We start from the raw sequence: 24,166 nt of genomic DNA, 5'->3' as shown, positions 1-24,166 counted from the left end.
AGTTTGTTGTAAATGCCAAGTAGCACAACGAGAGACTGAATTACTTCTTTGACATATACGAGTCTCTGTCTGAAGATCTTGATGAGATTAGATGGTGGATTCAACCCATGACAGATAAATGTTACAGTTTCAGAAATTTACTGGGTAAGGAAAATTCTACCTCATATTGGAATATATTAGTAGGAAGAAGGAAGATGAATTGATTTATTTGATTATTCATGTATAAATCGAGGACCAAATTAATGAATTTTATGTGATCCATGATTATGTTGAGGGTCATTGTGTGAGAGATAGAGGTCGCTGTTTCTTTTTACATTCTCCTGGGATGAACAAAACTCTTGCTTTCAGCCACACTACTCAGATAAGGAATAATACCTTTTTGATAAGAGTTAATGTACAATAGTCACACTGAATCATGGATAAGTCAACCCAGGCCCAAGCCCAAACTATACTGCCATATAATCCAGTCTCTAAATCCAGATTACCTCATTTGAACTGAATGATATGACAGTGTATATTCATGTTATCTGATTCAAAGCAGATACTCTGGATTTAGAAACTGGATTATATGGCAGTGTAGATCCTGCCCCCATCTACACTATCATATAATGCAGTTTGAACTGCATTATATGGTCAGTGTAGACTCATATAATTCAGATTGAGCTGTATTATATATGCCTACACTGCCATACAATCCAGTTCAATGAATTAATCTGCATCTTAAACTGAATTATATGGCAGTGTAGATGGAGCCCCAAGCTTTTTTTTTTGTTGATTTTTAGACATATACTTAAGGATATAGCATATATCTCCCCTTTCTTCCAAGATGGGACTCAAAGCATCTTAAAGGCAAATACCCCCAAAAGTTTCCATAGACCAGCAAATCATTCACTCCCAAAAGGAGCACAACAGCACCAGCTGGTAAATACCAGCTCAGATAATGTCCAACAGATCAGCAAGAATATCGGCCTTCTGGGGACTGCTTAACCATATCAATAAAATCAGTCCTGTGACAACCGCTTATATTAGAAAAGTTGCAGTTTTACCACAAAGTTTTACCACAAAGGAAAAGCTCGGTATTTTTTTAAGTGTTTGTCTTCTGCACTGGACTCTATACTGTGCAACCCAGAATTCTAACTAGAAACGAAATAGGGAAGCCTTACATTTGCAGACTACTACTTTAATCATTTAGTAGCTATTGCATTTTTATATTGTTATGTTTTCAGAGGCCATTTAATTTTCAGTTCATTCAGTCTAATTACAGAAAATAATCCAAAATTTTAATTTAATCTTATCTGATCTCTCTATATATTTACACTATATATGAGGTTAGAGTGTGGTCATTAAAGATCATTGGTTTGGAGATGGAAGCCCATTTAGCTTAGTGTATAATTTTTATATTCCCCAGATTTTTAAAAGCCTTCTTCATAATGCACTGGGAATATGCAATTATTATCAGTGACATAGCTTGAACTATCAATAATATTTTTAATTAAGACTATACAGAGGTCACTTTCCAATTTGCTTCTAATGACACAGCATTCCTAATGTATGGATGGTACATTTGCTTTCAGTAATAATTTCCAAAGTAGCCATACATCTGATATTCTTTCTAGGTATTTGTACCCATTTACTCAGCTCTGGAAAATAATTATTTATATCTCTTTAACTGTCCCCACCTACACTAACCTTTTAGATCAGTGTAGACTGGAATGGCCATTTAGGTAAGCTGGGGATGGATGAGCCTGTCAGTAGCCACAAAACACACGTGGGCTGTTCCAGATTGACCCATGAAGGCCATTTAATTTGGCTCTAATCTGGGTTAATATAACTCAGTGAGGCTGATTTGGGTTCTTCCCCAAGTAATGACACTCCAGATACTTGCAGCCAGTTCTTAAGTGGAACTGGCTGTGGTGTTTCAATACCTATCTTTCCTCCCTGGGCTCAGTTGGTGAGATGGAAATCTATGTTATTCTCAAGGCCTCACTTTCTCCTTCCATGTCCCCTCCCTCTTCCCACCCTCCTTCGTGAGTCACAAGATACAGTAAGAGAAAGATTGAGTCACTAAGGTAAGGTAGGTAGCCAGTAGGGACATTGGGGAGGGAGGTGGCAGTTGGATTTGGCATCACTCAGCAGTGGAGACAGCCTGCCACTGTCGAGACTATTCAGAGCAACCCTTCAGAAGGATGGTGAAGACCTGGCTGTGGGACCAAGCCTTTGGGGCAGTGCAAAGAGGCAATAATAGAATGGTATCCTGAGATGGTTTTTAAGCAACTGATTTTAAAATGGATATAAGTGATTTCAATGTTTATATATATTTATAGTTTTATGTGTGCCTTCCCAGAAAAAGGAAAACACTTAGCAATATGTCCTCAAATGCACTTTAACGTTGATTTAGGATTGCCTGCGCATCCTCATCTCTCTTTGAAAACCCTATCCTAGTTATACCCTACCCTGTTCATGCCCAGCATTATTTTTTAAAATTTAAATTATTACATTTGGCCCAGCCATAGGTTTTTAAATGCTTGTATGTTATTGTTCATTTTTATTGTTTATTGTTTGTTTTTGTTTTGAGATTTCTTTTACTGTTTTATATTGATTATTTTGTTACTGCCTTCGTTTTATGATGTACTGCGGGCTTGGCTCATGTAAGCTGCACCGAGTCCCTTGGGGAGATGGTAGCGGGGTACAAATAAAGTATTATTATTATTATTATTATTATTATTATTATTATTTTAAAAACAAAATGATCAACCTGTAACTGATAAAATGGTAAACATGCATGTATAAATATCCCTTAGGGAAGAATATAGACTTGAATGTTTGCTATATATATGTTGTGCTCCACCCAGGGTGAGAAGGGTGGTATATAAATGTTTTAAATAAATAAATACATATTGGGTCACAAAGTGGACGGGAACTTAAGCATTTTCAGGCTATTTTTTGTCAATGTAAAACTACCCACTGTTTACAGCTTGACCGCTTGACCACCCTAATGAAGTGATATGATGTGTGATGTTTCTCAGGTTACATCTATATAAAATTCAAAATTGAATTTCGTCTGCATAAAAAAGAAACTTAACAAAACCAAAGTTACACAGAAGATTTTTCATGCTGCTTCAGGACAAGTTGAGTAAAAGCCTGCAGATAAGCATATTTGTATAATAACCCAAAGTATCTGTTCTCTCTTGCAGTTTGGGCAGCAGGTTATTTATAACTATGAATCCGCTTCACATTTTCAACTAATTACATCCAAGTAATGATAGCTTAAGTTAGTTTGTCAACACTGATTGCATTATGAGAGTAAAGAAGGTAAAAATGGTTGCATTGTTTGAGTTGTGCCAATGGTATGAGACAAGAGCAAATCATTTTTTTGCATATGTAACACATGATTACTGATAATGAAGAGAAACTTGCCAAATGATCATTTCATATTCATTAAAAAAAGTTTCAAAGGGCCATAAACTCTATTCAGTCTGCAGAGAGTAGTCATATGTACTGTCAATTGCATGTGCATTTTTCAGTGCTCATCTTTGACATTTGCAACCAGTTTGTTTACAGTGAGTGACATATACAAATATACAATTTCTTTATCCTATCTTATTTTAACTACAAAGTACAGCATCAACTAAAATGTACAGACCATAGCAACAAGAAAATACAAGTTTTGCACAAAAAATATCTAGAAATGCATGTCAAGAAATTGTGCAGGAAAATGAGTGTACCTAAATCACTCAACCCAGGAATTCTATTCAAACATATAAACATGTATGTTGAGGAAATTCAGACTGAATTGTTTGCCCATTTATATTGTATACTCACTGAAGCAAATCCTATTAACTTAAGCATTTCTTAGTATTAAGTATTTTGGCGCTCCTCCAATTTCTTGCCAAAACAATATTTGCCGCAATCAAAAGATTGGCAAACAAGTATAGTTGATTTATATTCACAGCATCTGCTATGTCTTAAATAGTACTAATAAGATGTCTACAATCAATTTAATCCCTATCATCTGTTCAACTATACCTACAGTATAAAATTAATACAATTTTGCTTCAGGACAACTCTAAGAAATATAATAAAACCCAAGAGTTAGGTTAGCACCAAAACTGGTTACTTTGAAATATTCTGTTCTTTTTTGTTGCAACCACTTACCAAAAAAATTATTTTAAACTAAAGGTTACTCTGCACTAGCTGGAAACGAAGCCACAAAACCATCCCCAATTCATAGCAGCAGCAGGGGGAGCCCAGACAGTTATTTCAGGTTGAGGCAGCTTTAGCCCTGTTGAACTGTCACCTAACAATTTGTCTTGCTGCCATTGTTCTCAAACAAGTACAGGGCACCATGTTTAAGTGTGTTTTTGTTGTTGTTGGTATTGGCATCTAATGGTTGTCGGTTGTGAGCCGGCCTGAGTCTCCCTTCGGGGGTGAGAAGGACAGGATATAAATGTCTGAAATAAATAAATAAATAAACTCCTGGCTCTTGTGGGCACATCATGTTGGCATCAACAGAGATGCCCGTATCACCAAAAAGAAGGAAGGGCAATCATGGGCTAAACTGTACCCTTTTCCCTGAGCTAAGTTGAAAATATTTCTACTTGTGATCAGTTATTACTTACTTGGGATGTGCGATCCATCAAGAATGGTTCAAAAGGCATTACAAAACTGGAGGGCGTTGGCATTTTGTGCTTCTAAAGCAGTGGTTCTCAACCTGTGGGTCCTCAGATGTTTCGGCCTTCAACTCCCAGAAATCTTAACAGCTGGTAAACTGGCCCAGAATTCTGGGAGTTGTAGGCCAAAACACCTGGGGACCCACAGGTTGAGAACCACTGTTACAAAATATAGTTAGTGAAAAACTAATTATTATAACAAGAGTAACAAATTTTTGTTACTATTTCATTATAATAGTTCTGCATAATTTACTCCAATTGGGGAAATTTCAGGGGCTCCTTTCTCCCTCATTTTTAAAGCTATTGGGCTGAAACGTGCTACAATGGTAGAACGCATTTACTGCTATTAGTCTACCAAATTGGAACTTTTTACTTATCAATAGATTTTTGGGAAATTTTCAAAGTTTTTATAAATAATATTTTAAAAAATACAATAACTGTCTCCTTGAATTTTCTATACAATGAGAGGAGATAATAGGGGGTTGATTTCCTCAAACTTTCAGAAATATTCATACATCTACTTATTTTCAAGATTTTTTTAAAAAAGTTTTGACAAAACATTTTTTTTAAAAAATCCACAGCAGCTATCTCTTATATAGCCAATAGAAACCAGTATTAACCAATTCTACATTTTCATAGAATCCTAGAGTTAGAGGGGACCTCCAAGAGCCATCTAGTCCAACCCTTTCTTCCAGGCAAAAGAACACTATTAAAACTCTACTGACAGATGGCCTCTAAACTAATTAATATGCTTCTCCTATAATCTGGGGGCCATCGATTTAGGGACTTCTTCCCAGCACAGTACAGAGATTTACTTACTAGAAATAACTGTCAGTCCTCTTCTTTGCAGATTCAACAATTCATTGGAACCCTCGCTGGCTACTGTTAGGGAGAGACAAATCTCTCTCCACTACCCTGACTGGTGCTTTCTGATGCTGATGCATTTCAGGAAATGTAGGTCAAGGCAGGTCCTTTTGAATTCTCTGGTATAGAGCTCCTCCTATCCCAAACTACATTTCCCAGCAAACACTGCTCCCTTTTTTCGTATTCCTAATGCAGAGACTCCATTAATTTAGAGAAAAGGCAAAGCATTAAGGCAGCCTTTTTGGCTTTGCTTTGCTTCCTTGCACTGAAAAGGAAACTGACTTTGGGGCCTTTTGAGGTTTACAAAACTAAAAAAAGGATGGGGTAAGTTTCGATTCTTATTTTTTTGGCATGGGCCATGCCCACGTATTGGATATTGCCTCGTAAGCACAAAATTTAACAAATGATCCAAACAAAAAAAATCCACACCAAAAATCACACATTTTTATGTGGAAATAATTACTGTAATTGAAAAGAGAGCTGAAAATCTATAATGCTTGTTTATTTCTCGTAATTTAAAACTTTCAATTAAATACTCAAACTCATGGTGTCTAGTTACTAAAGACTTAATTTCAGCTGCCTGGAATTTCTATGCATATCTCACCCAACTTATTTAGAACTGTTTTAGTATCTATTTTAATGTTAGAATCTTTATTTCAACCTTTTCTTTTTATCAAAGGCAAGACATGCAATGGCAAAACTAGCTATTTCTGTTGTTTCCTTTGTATTTTCTGCCATCACCTATAAACTATTATTTCATTCCTAGTAATCAAGTTCCTTCATACTAAGAGTACAAAAAAGTGAAAACTAATCCCTATTCTATTTGTAGGTTTTGTAATTATTATTTTTTTAAAAATTAGATTACTTTTTATCCTATAGAACTACCATCAATACCTTTCCTCGTGTTTTGATCTCTTAATATTTTGTTTACAAAGGCATGTCTCTTAAAATATTTTAATGGAGGAAAATGAAATTAAATATGCAAATGTATTTTTTTTTTGTTTTATAGGGTTTTTATTTATAATCTATTCAGAATTGCCAACATCTTCTACTTTTGGAATATTAAAAGTATATTTTCACTTTTACTCAAGACATCATTATGAAACAGTTGAAAGTGGAGGTCATGTTTTGAGTTCAGCCATGAAGATGATAGAGATGATTCACAAATCAGATGTTTTGAAGATAAAAACACACACCTGTAGTTAGAGAACCAGGTATCCTTTTAATGCTTTATATTAATTTCATCCTACATAGTTAAAAGGCACACAGCTGCACATGTCATGCTTTTTAATAACAGTATGCTTTAAATAAATTTGTCCTATCTATCTATTAATCATGCACAACATATAAACCTCCTGCAAATTCCATTTCCCTCTTTTCATTATTCACAAAAACAATGAGGCATTCCACATTTTAACACTATCAATTAAATAGCTCAACAATCATACTCATGACAAGTACAAATGAAGACCATATTATTTTATAACTGTTCAAAATCTTGCAATTTGTTTAATATTCAGACTAAAACCCTGAGAACACTTACCAACCTATGGGCATTGGAGCCAGTACCTCTACCAGATGGAGCATGATCAAAGAAGACACAGGAAAAAGGGCATAACTCAAGCCCCTTCTACACTGCCTTATATCCCACAATCTCATCCCAGATTATCCTCTTATCCCAGATTATCTGGCAGTAGAGACTCATATAATCCAGTTCAAAGCAGATAACCTGTTTCTGAGCAGGTTACCTATTGAAATATGTACACCTGCCTCCATACATTCAAATTTTTCATGGGTGGCTACAAACAATATTCTGGTTTTTCTGTTTGCTTGCTTTCTGTTTGGTTGGTTTTTTAAAAGAAAAACAAGTTATAAGAGCTTAAAATGGGTTGCCAAAGTGATTTATATAAGCTACAGGCAGTCTGCAGGCATTTTCATGTTCCCAGGTGACTCCTTGGGAGACAAAGATCTTGCACCAAACATCCTGTAGTATTTTTCACACTTGCCCCCACACACCCCATTTTGGTCCATCTTGACTGGCTTGTGACAGAGTCTTTGCAGTTTGATCTTTAAATCCTCATATTGTGTCAGCTTTTCCAGTTGTTTCTCTTCAATCCTGCTGTCACCCAGGATTGCAACATCAACAATCCATACTTTGTTTTTAACATGATGATGATGATGATGATTATTATTATTATTATGTGATATTTATTATTATTATTATTATTATTATTATTATTGCAATTTACTCACAGTGAGCATGTGCATAGGTTGGACACTCTGTATTCTCATTTCCCCCTTATTTCACCTTTCATTTTGTTGTAACATTGATTTGAGTACATCAATTTCAGTAAGGGCCTGACTATCATTCACTATATAAATTGCCATAAAACAAATTATTCATTTTAGGCACAGAGTTTAAAATATGGCTTTTTAATAAAAGCCTCGGGAGCTTAATCTTTTTTTTTTACATATAGTGGTTTTAACTGCTTTTGTCTTTTCTGCTACTTTAACTTCATGATCAGTCTAATATGTTATTTAAATTATTTTATTGTTTTATCTGGAATCAATTTAATAACCATATTGTTTCAAATGTGTGCTATACTGAGATTTCATCACAATGGGTGGAATAGAAATATTTGAATAAATAACAGACTTAAAGCTATTTAGATGATAAATAAAACCAGTTGCTTGCAATCAGTGTAATCACTGCTAAAAGCATACATAATAGATCCTATTCATTTCTCATTGTTGTGTTTGCTTTGTTTTAAATATTTTCAATGAGCTTGTAATATGAAGGTCTGCTGTGAACAGACCCAGAAACAAGAATAATACCCCACTCCATGTTCTTAAATTAAAGTGCTCTGGATTCTTTAGCACTTATCATGTAAACTGTTCTTTTCTCTTTTTTTGGTACCTCTCATCACTGTCTGGTTGATTGAACCCTTACTAGAAATAATTGACTTAGCAGCAGAACTCTTAAACCATATGTATTGGAATCTCAGGCTTTTTAATATGGGATAATAAAGAGGCTTCCTGAATAGTGGTCCACGCCTTAGTCACCTCTAGACTGGATTACTGCAATGCACTCTACGTGGGGCTGCCCTTGAAAACGGCCCGGAAATTTCAGATGATCCAACCGGCAGCAGCCAGGTTGTTAACTGGGGCTCCTTACAGGGAGCTGTCATCCCTCCTGTTCAAGGAGCTCCACTGGCTGCCATTCATCTACCGGACCTAATTCAAGGTGCAGGTTCTTATCTACAAAGCCCTGAACGGTTTGGGACCCCCTACCTGCGTGACCGCATCTCTGTATACGAACCCACATGATCCCTTCGATCATCCGGAGAGGCCCTGCTCTCAGTCCCACCAGCATCACAGGCGCGATTGGTGGGGACGAGAGAGAGGGCCTTTTCGGTGGTGGCCCCTCAACTCTGGAACTCACTCCCTAAAGACATCAGACAGGCCCCAACTCTGGCAGTCTTCAGGAGGAGCTTGAAGACGTGGCTGTTCCAGTGTGCCTTCCCAGAATAATGATCCCATAGCACTTTGTCCACCAAAGCACTTTACATTTCTTTAGGTCTGCTCGTATGCCCTTCCACAAACACCGGTATCACCTTTCATCCTTGTCCCAGCATTATTTCCAATTTTAACTCTACATTTGGCCTTCCCGCTGTTTTTAATTGTGTGTTGTCTTAATGATAATGTTGTGTATTTTGTTGTCTATGTTTTTAATAGCTTGTATTGTTGTTTTATTGCTTGTATTGTTGTGTTTGGGCTCAGCTTCATGTAAGCTGCACCGAGTTCCTTGGGGAGATGGTAGCGGGGTACAAATAAAGTGATTATTATTATTATTATTATTATTATTATTATTATTATTTTAAAACCAAATGATCAACCTGTAACTGATAAAATGGTAAACATGCATGTATAAATATCCCTTAGGGAAGAATACAGACTTTTCATCACTTAAGCACACAGGTTAACATTTCTTTCACATTTCTTGAAAGACATCACATATCTTACATCTTATTCCTTCATATTCATCATAGTTATACAGTCAAAACATTTATTTAAAAAATTGATCCCTTTAAAATTCTCTGCAGGTCAAACACACAGGTATTACAATTCACTGCAGCATCTTTTATATGTATAACAGGCATTTATCTATTGTAGATAAGGATTACACACTTACTTTAGCAAACTTTATTGGTTATTGGGGAGCAGATTTTTTATCTTCCTTCTTACCAGCATTTTAAAGATATTTCCCTAACAGAAACAACATTAATTGCATAAAAGCAGATCTGTAGAAGACAGGTATGTTGGTGTAAAAGTCAGATTTTTATTTCTTTGCAGCTGGCTTTTATAATATCTCCAGGCTCTGTTTGTCCAGTCAGAGACAGCTCTCGCCAATCTCTATTAATGTCAACAATGACCTTCCCCTCCCACGGGAAGTGATATATATATATATATATATATATATAGAGAGAGAGAGAGAGAGAGAGAGAGAGAGAGAGAGAGAGAGTCTTTTGAATACCCATTGCTTGGCGTGTCACTAGCCTCTGCTTGTAGTTCCATGTGAATAGATGGTTGAACCAGATTGCATCAGCCATCAGATATTAGGAACCAGTAGTACACTTTTGATTTGGTTTTTTGATGTTTATTTATTTATTTATTTTGCATATTTGTATCCTGTCTTTCTCACCCCCAGAGGGGGACTCAAGGTGGCTTCACAACAAGCATTCATTTAATGCTAACAACAGTAATAAATGATATACACAAGTTATTTGTTTAATATTTTCTGTCTAACCCATTCCACCATATCTGTGTGTTTAAATTAAATGGCTTCATACCCAAATCTAGCTGCGAAGCCTATAGTCTCAAAATTTACTTGTCCACTGCACAGAAATCTTATTTTATACTCCGAACAGATACACTTCCTTCCTTAATATGTCTGCTTCAGTGGCTTAAATTTTGTAAAACATTTCCCAAATTAATGTTGAGCATGTAACAGCAGTAGGATTGCCATCTCTTATCAGCTCAAGTTCCCATGCCTTCCATGCTATTACTTTCTAACCCTTCTTTTCCTAATGTGAGTTGCTCTTTCCAATGCACATGAGGGAGTTGGGGGGAGGGGGGGGGTTGAATGTAAACCTACAGATTTCCTTTTCTCTGCTTTTATCTGAAATTTAAAGAATATATTTTCAGAGGATGTGGTCCTCCAGAAATTGCTAGTAGACAAAGCTGCCATAGCCAGTATTATGTCATTTATAGTCCAAAATCTGTGGAGGGTGACAGAGGTTGTGCCGTCGCGCCTGGGGCTATAGAGAAAGAGGCATGGACGTGACTGCTTTCCCCAGGGGATTGCTTTCTTGCCCTCCTTTAGGGAAACTGGAACTCCCAAGGACCAGAACACAACAGTTAACTCGAAATGATGTTTATTGTTAACAATTCTCTTTCTTTGACACAAACTTTATGTTTCAACTGGGAAAAGATACTTTATAAACTCTAAGTCCAGGGTCCCAGGAGTAATAAACTGAGAAGCTTTTCCGGTTCCCTCTCTCTCAATGGCTATGGATGCCGGAGCAAACCACAACCCCAGTTCAGTGGCCTAAATTGAAGGACAAGACCTTCCTATGGTGCCAAAGAACTAGTGTGAGGGCGCCTGAAGTCTTCACATGTTCGTTCAGGGGGTTTGAACATAAAGAATAAGACTCAGGGGTAAAACTTAAGAACTGGTAGTAAAAAATGCCTTGACCAGGGGCTTTTGGGCCAAGCTTTTGGACACGTCCATCCAATGAGTCTTTAACTGAGGTAAAAAGGGTGAGGGAGAAACCTTCCCTTTCTCCCTTGGAAGGGGCGGAGCCTAAACAACAGAACTAGGGAAACAAGCCAATTGGTGCACAACAATAAATTGACAGCTATAGTAACCAATGAAAACTATATATGTACAAGGTAAACAGAAATAAAATGGCAGTTTAAAATCCTGCAACTAACAGTTCTAAGTATATGAGGCGCCACACGCGCCGTCACAGAGGTACACAAAATAGAGACCCATGGACCAGTGACAGCCCAAGAGTCATCATCTGTCACTCCCTGGAGAGTTTCCTGAAAACAATTGCAGGCAATGGACATAAATATGGTATTGATTCTTGTCACCACATATTGGGGGTGGGGGGGGGGGAATTAACAGCCCCCACATTATATAGTATTGAGTAACACACATCCAGATAGACTGGAGAGATTGTGGCCATAGATAAGTACTTCTATTGAGTCATCATTTATTTATTTATTTTGAGCATTTATATCCCTATGAAGAGGGACTCAGGACAGCCTACAATATGCAACCATCTGCTCCTTGCTTCTGCGAATTCTGTGTATATTCTGAAGATGTCTTCCTATACACTAGAATTTAAACAGATTGTTCCCTTCCTAATGTTTTTATTCTTCAGCTCCCAATCCATGAACATTGCCTATGTTGGCTAGGGTCAGTGGGAGTTGTAGTGCAAAGACTCATGCAGAGTCCCTGTAAGTCTTCCCTGCTATACTAGGAAGAAATTTCTATTGAACCCAATGATTTGCTTCTGAATAAAGAGACATATGTCTAAATTGCCTGTGCATTTTACTAATAGTATTTTAAAATCTCATTCATCATAGTTTGAGTCTTATTCTTTTTTGTTGTTTCTGTCATAAGTATAGAAAGAGACATCCAATCTATTTCATTTTAAGATACTGTACACAGAGCAACATATAAATCAGAAGAATATATAAGCATTGCAAATCCAAACTCAGATACTTATTTTTGCATATAATTCAGTGTTGTTTGAGAATAAGCATCCTCTGCAAACTTTCTGTTAAACATAGAAAACCAATACTACGCTTCACATTCACCCACATACTCTTACCTGATAAATTTAGGTTTATTTATTATTTATTTAAAACTTTTATGTTCTGATCTTTTCACCTACGTAGAGGGACTCAGACCGGCTTACAGCAAGGATTCAATGCTACTAATACAAGTTAAAACATCATACAACAGTACAAGATTAAAATACATATAGATAAAATACATATATACCAAATCGCCAAGGTAAAATCATGTTCAACTCAGTCCGCATATGTGGTCACTCACTTTGGTCTGTAACCAGTCTCAGCCATTATTCTGGGAATGCTTCGTTCCATAACCAGGATTTCACTAGCCTCCTGAAGGACAAGAGAGAGGGGGCAGATCTAATCTCGCTCGGGAGAGAGTTCCATAGACAAGGGGACACAACAGAGAAGGCCCTGTCTCTCTGCCGAAAACTGGACTAACTGCAGCTTCCGGGCAGTCTTCAGAGGCAACCCCACATATAGAGCGTTGCAGTAATCTATATGGGATATAACCAGAGCATGGACCACCGTAGCCAAGTCAGACTTCCCAAGGTATGGGTGCAGCTGGAGCACAAGTTTTAACTGTGCAAAAGCTCTCCTGGCCACCACTGAGACCTGAGGTTCCAGGCTCAATGATTAGTCCAGGATCACACCCAAGCTGTGTGTTGGGGTTCAGCCTGAGTTTGAACTTGAACCTGATTCTCTGTTTGTTCCTCCTGATGCTAATGAAAGTATATTTATTGATGCTAATGGAAATGTACCTTTTGATGCCAATGCTCCTGAAATTAGTGAGGAAGAAACTGCTGTAGGTTTGGAAAATGCCAATGTTACTGAAATTAGTGAGGAAGGAACTTCTGTAGATTTGGAAAATTAAAGTACCAGTGTTCATGAGAATGTTTCAGAGGGAGGCCTTGAACTTTCCCTCCCTTCTGCACCTGTTAACTGTAATGACAACAGAAGGGGCCAAATTTGGGAAGACAGAAGTAAATCACTCAGTTTGCGTCGATCCTCCCGAATTCAAGAATTAAAAACATTGGCTTCAAAAAAGAAGGGCGGTTCACGGAACCAATTCTTGAGTTTTAATTGCCTTAGGCCGGGCTGACTGTCTCAGTTCAGGCATCGTTTCAGAATTGATGAAGACCTTGGCAGTTCTCCCGGTTCCCTGGCCATAGTTTGGGAGGATTTCTAGGATATCAAGTATGGTTAGTGGATTGCTAACAGGTTCCAGTATTTCACAGTGAGGCTTTTGGTTTTGCTTTGTCCATTTAAATTCATGTTTGCTGATTTTGCTGTGGCTTTTGACTTGCATTTTTCCTTTATTTTGTAACCATTTTTCTTCAATAAAAAAGGATTGTTTTTCACAGCCAAGTGTGGTGGATAGTTATCTTAGGGCCTCGTTCCCTGCTCTGGATTGCAACACTGTGAACCTGCGCCTTCAGGGGGAGTGTATCCCCATCAAGCACAGGCGGTAACCCTATGCCCTGTTCGGCCTTGTGACTATCTTGTCTGGATTTAGTTTCAATTTGTTCACCCTCATCCAGTCTGTTACAGCGGCCAAGCACCGGTTCAGGACTTGAACAGCCTCCTTAGTAGCAGGTAGGAAGGAGTGACAGAGTTGGGACATCATCTGCGTACAGATGACACCATACCCCGAAACTCCGGATGATCTCCCCAACGGCTTCATGTATATGTTGAATAACATAGGGGACAGCACTGAACCCTGCGGGACCCCACAGTACAATGGCTGTGGGGCTGAGCAGGGGTCCCCTAATGACACTTTCTGGGAGCGACCCTCGAAGAAGGACTGGAGCCACTGCAAGGCAGTACCCCCAAGGCCCATTCCTGCGAGGCATCCCAGAAGAATACCGTGATCGGCAGTATCGAAGGCCGATGAGAGGTCCAGCAGAACCAACAGGGAGACACTCCCCGTCGAGCTCCTGGCATAGATCATCCACTAAGGCGACCAATGCTGTCTCAGTACCATGTCCCGGCCTGAAGCCAGACTGCACCGAATCCAGATAATCAGTGTCTACCAATAATTCCTGGAGTTGCGAGGCCACCACACGTTCCAGGATTTTTCCCAAATAGGGGAGATTGGAAACTGGCTGATAGTTGACAAATTTAGTGGGGTTAGACATAGTTGTTTATACACATTATAAAATATATATTTGGTAAAATACTTTCCCCAAAAAAAGATTTAAACAACTTCATTATTTTTCAATGACAATGTTTCCTTTTCCTCTCCTCCATTTTTTTCTCCTCTCAGGCAAATGCAATTTCTATTATGATATTATAAAAATATACTTATACGCTTTATTGAAAGTCACCAAATTTCATTAGTTAGTCCACCCAGTGTCAGGGCTATATCTCAGTTTGCTCTTCACAACATTTCAAAATGATAATAGGCAATCAGCTTCCACTGAACACATGAACCCTAAAGACACTGTTGCCTTTTCTTGTCTTAAGCATTGTACACTGGCTGTCAGCTAGAATGCAGTTTCAGCACACTACATACTGACATGTTATTTATTTCTTTGATCTGAAAATTTAGCCACTATGTGATTTTCTTGGTTTTTTTTTTCCAGAGCTCCTACAGACTTGAAAGCATGTTTGCACATTAATCTCCTATCTCCTGAATCACAAAGTGCCTATTAATTTTGCACAAGCCTACATTTTCAATGTAAACATTTTTCAGGAGCGACACACATGCTAGTCAAACTGACTCTTTGTCACTGTATGTTTTCCTCCCTCTACACCTTTACTCCAATGGTGTGGGAAACCAAGTTGGCTTTGAAATGTAAAATGTAGATGTAAAAGTGTATACACACATTCCCCAACTTTAGGTTCTTTAGGTTTGTTCTTAAGTTGAATTTGTAAGTCAGAACAGGTACATTTTTAAAGTGCAATATATAAACATATTTAGCTTTGGATAGTATAGGGAAGGATTAACGGATGTGGTATTTACTTTGCTTTCTGTGCCCCTGTTCAGAAGATTTCACCTCACTTTCTAACCCTGTGATAATTGCATTTTGAAAAATTTGACTTGTGAAAACAAGGATTGGTGATAATGCTTCAGTGGAAACATCGTTTCCACAAGATGCTCTTCCAGAAGTGTATTTCCCTTCCTAGGGGTAGATGTTTGTAACTCGAGGACTACCTGTACTCAATTTCATCCTGATATATTAGGGATATTATTTATGTTATTAAAACCTTAAAATGAATCAACACAATTTACTTAAGTGTTGATTAATCACGGATCAACTATTTGGAGACTAGCACATTATGTGAGAAACAATAACAAAATGGTAACCAATAGAAAGTCAAATTGAAAAGTGGGTGAAAGGAAGGCATTGAGATTCAAACCACAGTAGGAGTTGGAGGCTAAACTGCTTTACTTCTTAATTACTATGGTTTTACAAGTCAAGTACACAAAGTTAACTAGTTAACCTGTATATCTTTTAGCTAAGGCGCATCCTTGTCATTTTTGTATCAGACAGTGTTTTGATTCAGTGCAAGGATTTCTGATCAATAACCTTCTATTTTCCCCTTTCATATTCTGGACTTTGCACTTTACGTTTATTCAGAACCTATTCCCCACCTGTTTAAACATATAGTAGATCAGCTTCAAAGACAGCTTGGCTTGGAGACTTCAGAAAAGCTCTTTCAGAATGTTCAAAGAGACAAGTTCAAGGAGCCATTTTGTTAGGTGCCCTTAGAACATCCACAGCCCTGACAATTAGTAACAAAAAAAAAAACTGGCTGAAAGACCATATTCTTACATACCCCACCATAAACCATTTTAATTTCAAAAACTGGAACAAATTTGAAGATAGATTATTATCAGATGCAGCTCAGCATGTTATATGTACAGATCAAGCCATATGCTGAATTCATGAATAAAACAAAGCTTCATGTTGTGGACTGTAGGAATGAGGGATCACTTCACTACAAGGGCAGCCTGCAGTGCACAGAGTGCTTTGTTAAAGTTACCCTGATATCAACTGTAAAGCAAAAGATAGGGGGTTTTCTTCTCTTTGTGGATAAATATTTCTGACCTTTACCTGATGTTTCCACGTAAGCTTATACTTCAAGAGAATTTTAATTTTGTCCCAATGGTTCTCTGCAAAAAAAGTAAACAGTTCTACAGGTATAGCAAAACTAATAGGCTTAGACATTAGCTCAAAACACTATGCAAAGCCTTGGAATTACAACAGTACAAAGCCTTGCACAAGTTAGATCTAGGAGAATAGGAACTTAGCTAGAAGAGCAAAGTTCTAATATACTGTGGAAGCTGAAGCAATGATATAACCAAAAGCATAAATATTGTCCCAAAATGTAATCAATAATGATTTTAGTGAAAATGTAGCTATTTTTTGTAATTGGAAAGCAACGGCCTCAATCAGTTGTCTCTGCTCTCTTCACTATAATGCCAACATCAAAAAACAAACAAACAAACAAACAAACAAACAAATAAGCACAATGGTGTGGGCATTTGAAATTTTCCACATGAGCAGCTGGGATAGCGACACCTTTGTTTTTTATGGTTCAATGAATACTTTTTTCTATGCACAAAATTATTAGTATATCCTATAAAATTTCAATCAAGTTATCAATATAAGATATAAATGAAACTGAAATTAATTCAATATCAGACTTGGGACCCATCTTCAAGACATTTCATTATATACATATATTCAAATTCCTGTACAGGCAGTCCCCAAGTTATAAACAAGATAAGTTCTGTAGGTTTGTTCTTAAGTTGAATTTGTTTATAAGTTGGAACAAGTATATTTTTAAGTGTAACTTCAGTATAATTTTAGTTTTGAGGAGCATAGGGAAGGGTTAACAGCCTTGGGGTATTTGTTTTGCTGTCTGTGCCCCTGTTCAAAAGATTTCACTTCACTTTCTGTCCTTGTGATCATTGGATTTTGCAAAGATTGGCTTGTTGTGGAAACAAGGACTGGTGATAAAGCTTCAGGGGAGACACCTTCTCCCCATGTTAACTCTTCCATGAGTGAATTTCCCTTCCAAGTGTCAGATTTCCCTCATTTCCTGTTGTCTCATCCCCGTTCTTAGCTATGCGTCATTTGTAAATTGGATATTTGTAACTGAGAGACTACCAAATCTGAAAAAAAAATCTGAAATCCAAAACACCTCTGGTGCCAAGAATTTTGAATAAGGGACACTCAATCTGTGTTACATTTCTGAAAGAATGAACAACATGGTTTATGTTAAGCCTCCCATCCTAATCATGCTTTCTGCAAAAGAATTGTATTGATTTTGATGAAATTACTTTCCAGTTGGGAAGATAAGGACTGACTGTTGTCCTATAGGACAACAGCTTCCTGAGAGAACAACTTTCTGGAGGACACTTGCCCCCTCTCAGCCAAACCTGTACTCTCACCCAGTTTGGAGCCTACCAGGATACAGGAAGAAGAAAGTCTTCTCAAGCATTTTAACATTACTAGTGGGAAAGCTTCTTTTTATGGCAAACCATAGAAAGATTTTGGCTGGGATCAAAGTATCTTTCTCCAGCCACATCTTAAATTTTCCTGAACAACAAGAGTTTCCTCAGAGCTAATGTTTAATGCTTCTATACTGCTTATCTTAAAACTAAAGAAGATATGAAGAGCCCACAAATGTCATGCTTCTGGGAAAGTACAGGTTGAAATCATTTATCACAACATATGGCTTATCCTTACAAAGTGAAAAAAAACTCCATCAAACCAACCCTTTTCCATTGTTTTCTTGTTTTGCCTCTTTTGCCAACTTTCTCTCTCTCTCTCTCTCATATATATATATATATATATATATATATATATATATATATAATCACATTAAGAGCTATATACGGGGCTTCAAAATGACTGAAAAAACACATATTATTAGATTTCCAACTGATGCACATAAGCAAAATATCATGCAAGCTTCACAGGTGGCTAATGAATTTTTGCGCTCGAAGCAAATGACTATTCACCCGCTACCATCTCTCAAAGAGAGTTGACATCATCTGATGTTTCCCATCACCCATGGAGATCACAACGTTGTGCCAGAAATATCATTGTGAAAGGCTGATATGAGCTGAGTTTAAAAATCACAATGCTTTGACCTTCTAACAAACAAGTACTATGAAAGGCCAAAATAATTTATTCACATTCAACTTAAAAGCAGATGAGGTGAATCACTTTCTTTCCAACTACATAATACATTTTTGAAACAAGATGCAACTCAGGTTTTCTTATCTTCTCTACACATAAATATTCTTGAAATAGAGTTGGATTCCAATTGACAAGGGATCATGTGTCTTAGAATAGTGGCTGTCATATCTGTGAGACACCAAATGCACTGATAGCCCAAATTTTAAACAAGATATCCAAGATTTTGAACCTATTTTACTTGGATTATGTTTTTAATGTTCAGAATAAAATCTGAAATGGATTTACCACTCAAGTGACATAAAAGTTATCAATTATCCCTGTTCAAAGGTTGAAATTTCTTGGATTTTAGTCCCACATTTTTTTTCTTCATGCTTCTTGGTAGGCTACACTGCCAAATTCTAGAATTTTTAGAGATGCTTTTTTTAAAACATATATAATTTCCACTAGTCCACTACCATAAATGGTTGTAGTGTAGCCTTTGATTGTGCCTGCACCTGATCTCTCTGGGGATTCTAGGCCTGTTAACCATTGTGATGACATTGAAGATTCTGGGTCTGCCAGTCAGCAGAAAAGCCAGCAAGATATTTTAAGCCCTGAAAATTGATGGTCTGTGTCTGAAGGCCACATTCCTGAAAGGCAGTTCACTAGGGAAGCATGGTCACAAACAGATCTGAGCTCAGAGGATGAAAATGAAAGTCCAGGTGGACAGCCTTATGAGCAGTTAGGTAGGAGGTTTACATTCTGTCAACATAGGGCTTATCAGGAGAGTGTACAAAGGTCAAGATGATTTAGGAAAAAGTCCTTATCAGTTTCCCAGGGGAGAAGCCATGATTTTTCTCTATATATTAGCTAGCCCAGCAGATAGATCCATTAAATCAATAATAAATAATCCAGGCAACATTGGTGATTGAGTGTCAAGTCAAGGGATTTCTAGTTCCATGTTCCATGTTTTCTTTTGTTCATGTCTCATTATTCCATTTTTTGAAGACTGTTCCTGAATATAAAGTTTTGGATTTATTTTGCTTTTGAATTCCTGTTTTTGAAGCTATTCCTGTACTTTGATTTCAGTGGATTATTCCTGATATTTGGACTTTGGTATTCTATACTATTTTGCTGAATTGTTTTTATATATATCCTTCAATAAACTGCTTTGCAATTTTACCTTGGACTGGAATGTGTGTTATTTACAGAGTTAGTTCCCAGCCTTGGAGTGCAACACAAATATGTAATATGGACGGTTTTTGAAAGACTTAAACCAGTGCATGGATATTCCTGAGCAAGCCCACCTCCTCCAAAGACTCAACCTCTAGAAACTATATAGCAAAGAACTTTAAGTCATTAGACAAAATAGCCGGGCTACCTTTAAATACAGTGCTCAGATTCCCATTTGGGGTGTGTTAATTAAATTGCATGTCCTACACTTCCCCCATGTGGCTAGGTATAGGGGTAGTGAGCTGTCTTATCTGAAGCACAAGGTTGAGAAAATTTCCTCCATTTGGTAATTTGTTCAGGGAGAACTGACTTTTCTTTACATGGGGTTTCTCCGACCAGCAAAAGCTTAATCCATTCCATCTAATGTCATCTAGTTTTCGGTGTGCATGTGTGAGTATTTTCCTCACCTATGGCATCTAAAAATGGAATTTACTCAATGTTGAATATAATTGAATTGAATTTTAAAAAATAATTTCATGTAGTACTCATCTAGAGTACTAAATTATCCCAAATCCTAATTGTTTTTCCACCTCAATAGCTACCCACTATTTCAATACTATATGCAAATGAATCTTGTAGAGCATGTTTGAGACTGAGAAAAAAAGTTGATAACATAAACTTCTGCAGACTTATGTCTACTTCATCAGATTCATGTTTTGATACAAGAAATATATATTCCAACTGGGATGCCTACAAAAATATGTCCATGGGTTTATGGATCCTACAATGTCTATAGCGTTCATAAAGTCAGACCGTGACAATATACCATTTGCCTGTGGATAAGTAAGCAGGAGTGCTTACTATGAATAAACAGAAATAACTCCCAAGTTGTGAATTCTAAATGTTGCAAGCCATGCTGAGGTAAAGGTACTATTCATCTATATTTGTCCCAGATATTCATATTATCTTCTGAAAAAAAGATATAGTGACTTGGAGGTGGTAAAAGGGTCATCTTAATTAAAAACTTGATTTTAGTTGGTTCCAGTTGGTCTAGTAAGCTTCTGAATGTGATACATTTTTAGCATCATATGAAAATCATTGCATCAATTTGTGTCCTGAATTTTCTGTATCCGTAAAATGTAGCTCATTCACTAGTGAAGCATCAGAGCCCTCTGTGTCATTAGCAGTATATTTATTGCTATGTATCTGGGGGATCAACTAGGTTATATAGTAGTCTATTTATAGCTTCTCCTGGGATATGGAGTGGTAATTTGTTCCCTTGACACCTAACCTGAGGTCAATTTCAGCAGTGGAAGATGTATTTTTTACAGGAAATGAAATGAAAGCATACAGCAGAAGATTAATATCATTTCTGAGGCCTGGAGAAAAAAAACACGCTAGAGAAAAATGGTCAAGAGCACATATTATGTATCAAGAATACAACAGTGTGCTATGGCCAAGGTGAAATGTTCAAGCAGTCTATTAATGAATTGATACACTGGTCTTTGCGTGCCATGGAGTTATAGCCTGATGTTTTTGAAATGAGCTGTTCCATGCTTCTAAAATAGTTCAATGCCTGCAACAGATCAAATGGTGTGTCTTATTCTTAGGCCGTCAGAACATAATTGAGTACAAGTAAAATTGGGGATAGATTCCACCGCGGAAATAAATGGTATATGACAAGATCCATTTACCATTTGGCCATAATTCTCCATGCAGTTTTCAGTGCTCTAAGGCACAACTTTTTCTTGGTAGTGCATACAACAATATAAGCAAAGAAGCAATACACTTTACTGAAGTGTTTTGTTAAACCTTACAAACAAGGTATAAATTGACCTTGCAAACTGTCATATGCATGCAAAACACATGGATTTTTAAAGGATGGAGACATGTGCATGTAACATTAAAACCATGGACATTTCATTTTAAAAGAAGTGATAAACAGGTAAGGATAAGTGACTGTTTCTGAATCTTTTAAAGATTCAAATGCCTAATTCTATATGTACATTTTTCAAATTCTAGGAGCAATTAATGCTTCAGTTATTTTGCTGGTTATTTTATCCAGCACTCTTCCTGGCTAACCAGGTTTTGTTCTATTTTAAAAAACTAATCTTTCTTGAAACCATTACTTAGTGAAAGTTCAGGCCCCAAATACAATGCCATATCATACAGTCTCTGAATCCAGATTATATGCTTTGAACTGGATGATATGGCAGTGTATACACATATAATCCAGTTCCAAGCATATAATCTGGATTCGGAAACTGAATTATATGGCAGTGTAGATCCAGTCTCAGGGGTTCCAGGTAATGTATAAAGAGAAAACAGCTATCATGTAAACCCATGAAAGACAGGCTGTGCTTTCTCATGGCTTGGGATCAATGTTTTCCATTCACTGAGATGCATCTTTGGATATAAAGGCACCTTCACCTTCATATCATCCTTCCCTTCCACCCACATTTTGAAATTTATGGTTACCATTTAGGCTGGTTTCAATTTCCATTAATAATATGTGCAACTGCTGTACATTTAAGGGGATTTAATCATGCCCCAGCGACAGCTTTAAGTTTAAAGCTGGGGCTTCACATGGAACTATCAAGTAAATTTCTCTTGAAAAGGTCAGTTTAACATTTCACAGGAGGGTCCCATTCCCGACAAATTAGATTTTGCTCCATTTGTCTTGAGTGAAAACATACTTCTTCTGTCAGATAGAACAATGCTGTCAATGAGAGGCAGGGGGACCTATGAATGCAGGGGCCCATTGCCCAAACTGGGTGAGATATCCTCCCTCCTGCATAATTCCTTCAACTCATTTTCAGAGCTATAGCTGAACAGCTTAGTGACAAAAGTATGATTAGCTCTAAATAAAGCAGAGCTGTATATGCAACAGTACAAAATAAACATGGAATGTCTGTTGGTTCTGCGATTTTCTCGTCATCACTATTGAAAAGATAGAAGTACTAGCTTTAGGCTTCTGTGACAAAAAGGTAGCTAATATCAACTGCTGGAACTGAAGACATGTTACTATACTCATCAAAGCTATCTTCAGTCTTAAAAATCTCCTCTACTGTTCTCTAAAAAGGGAAACAGACTGGAGCTCATTTGTATTTATAAATACCCCCAGAACACTGCTTCTTATTTTCTGTGCAAATCAACCAAATTTTAATTTTGCACAGAACAAGTCCTGAATTGCAAATAGGCTTTGCTGACCAACCACAGGAATAAGGAGACCAGACATACAATATTGGATGAAAAAAAGGCAAGTTTCATTATTACTTATTTAAATTGTTTCCTGGTGGTAAGCAAAACTATGGAGGGAGCAAACTGGTGTGGCAGCGGCTAGGGCAGTAGGTCTATCCTGGACCACTCACACCAGCCTCACCAGGGTGAAAATGTCAAATTTTCCAAGAGAAATCCCTGAAATTCAGGGTTGCTCTCAGGCCAGCCACAGATTGGGAGATAGGCCAGAGAGTATAATTCCTCGAGCTGTGGCCTATAGAAAGGGTAGAGACCCAGAGATCTGCCTTAAGGATAGTCCATTTTTCCCAACCTCTAGATGGTGGGATATTCAGGAGCAATTCCATACTTGAATCATTCACCAAAATTGTGTCAGAATTTACTTACCGGCTTGATTTTCTTCCCTACACCTGCCATGGGTAGCTATTTAAGATTCCACCCTAAGCTCATTTCCAAATTTCAATGCCAGTGTAGGGTAGGCAGGAAAAAAATCCTTATGTATGGGGTGAGAATCCCATTCAGCCCCTCTCACTGTGGGAGCCAGAAAATAGACATCCCCACAATCACCACGACCTTGCTCAGTTGGGGAGAAATCACATTGAAACACTCTAGCACTAAAAAGAAAATCTCTAAGATTACTTACTGCTTATTTTGAGAAGATGGGTAAAGAATTATATCCTTCTTCACCATATGCATTTATAATGCTCTGTTTCATTATGAATTACGAATCTCAATTCCTCTTGGGCTCAGAATGTTCCCATTCAATGTTGTTTTTCTTTTTAATGGCCGTGCTTTTAACTGCTTTTAATTCAATTGATGGTTTTATTAGATAGTTTAATTATACTTTAAACTTCTGTATGATGTGAATCTTTTGGTTGCATTTGCTTAAAATTTGTGTAAGCTATCTTGAATCCCATGCTCAGAAAGAGATATGGTAAGGGCAACAATGATGATGTCTTGAGATTTGAAGAATCAATCCTCTCAACATCAATAAAATTTTAGGATACCATGCCAGCAGAAATACAGAAGAATTAACATTAGGAGGATTATTTTGTTTCAAAATATTGTTTCTTGTGAAAACTATTAAACTATAACTGATAACTAAAAATTGTTTACTAGGTAGATATGCTTTAATGTTAACTTCGTATGTCATTAATAAAACCTTCTCCAATTGTTATTAATTGTATACACAATGCCAACATTATCTTTAGATTAATC

The 24,166-nt window shown here is 37.2% G+C and overlaps 1 protein-coding gene across 5 annotated transcripts in view; it reads right to left on the bottom strand.

Moving 5' to 3' along the window:
- The window catches only part of SORCS1 (sortilin related VPS10 domain containing receptor 1), a 512,256-nt gene that overhangs the window by 252,438 nt on the left and 235,652 nt on the right, over positions 1-24,166 (bottom strand). The gene's annotated exons all lie outside the window — the stretch shown is intronic.

Source organism: Anolis sagrei, chromosome 3 (assembly GCF_037176765.1).
Source record: "Anolis sagrei isolate rAnoSag1 chromosome 3, rAnoSag1.mat, whole genome shotgun sequence".
Taxonomy (NCBI): domain Eukaryota; kingdom Metazoa; phylum Chordata; class Lepidosauria; order Squamata; family Dactyloidae; genus Anolis; species Anolis sagrei.
The sequence above is the reverse complement of the archived record's forward strand: the minus strand, read 5'-3'. Positions and strand labels throughout refer to the sequence as shown.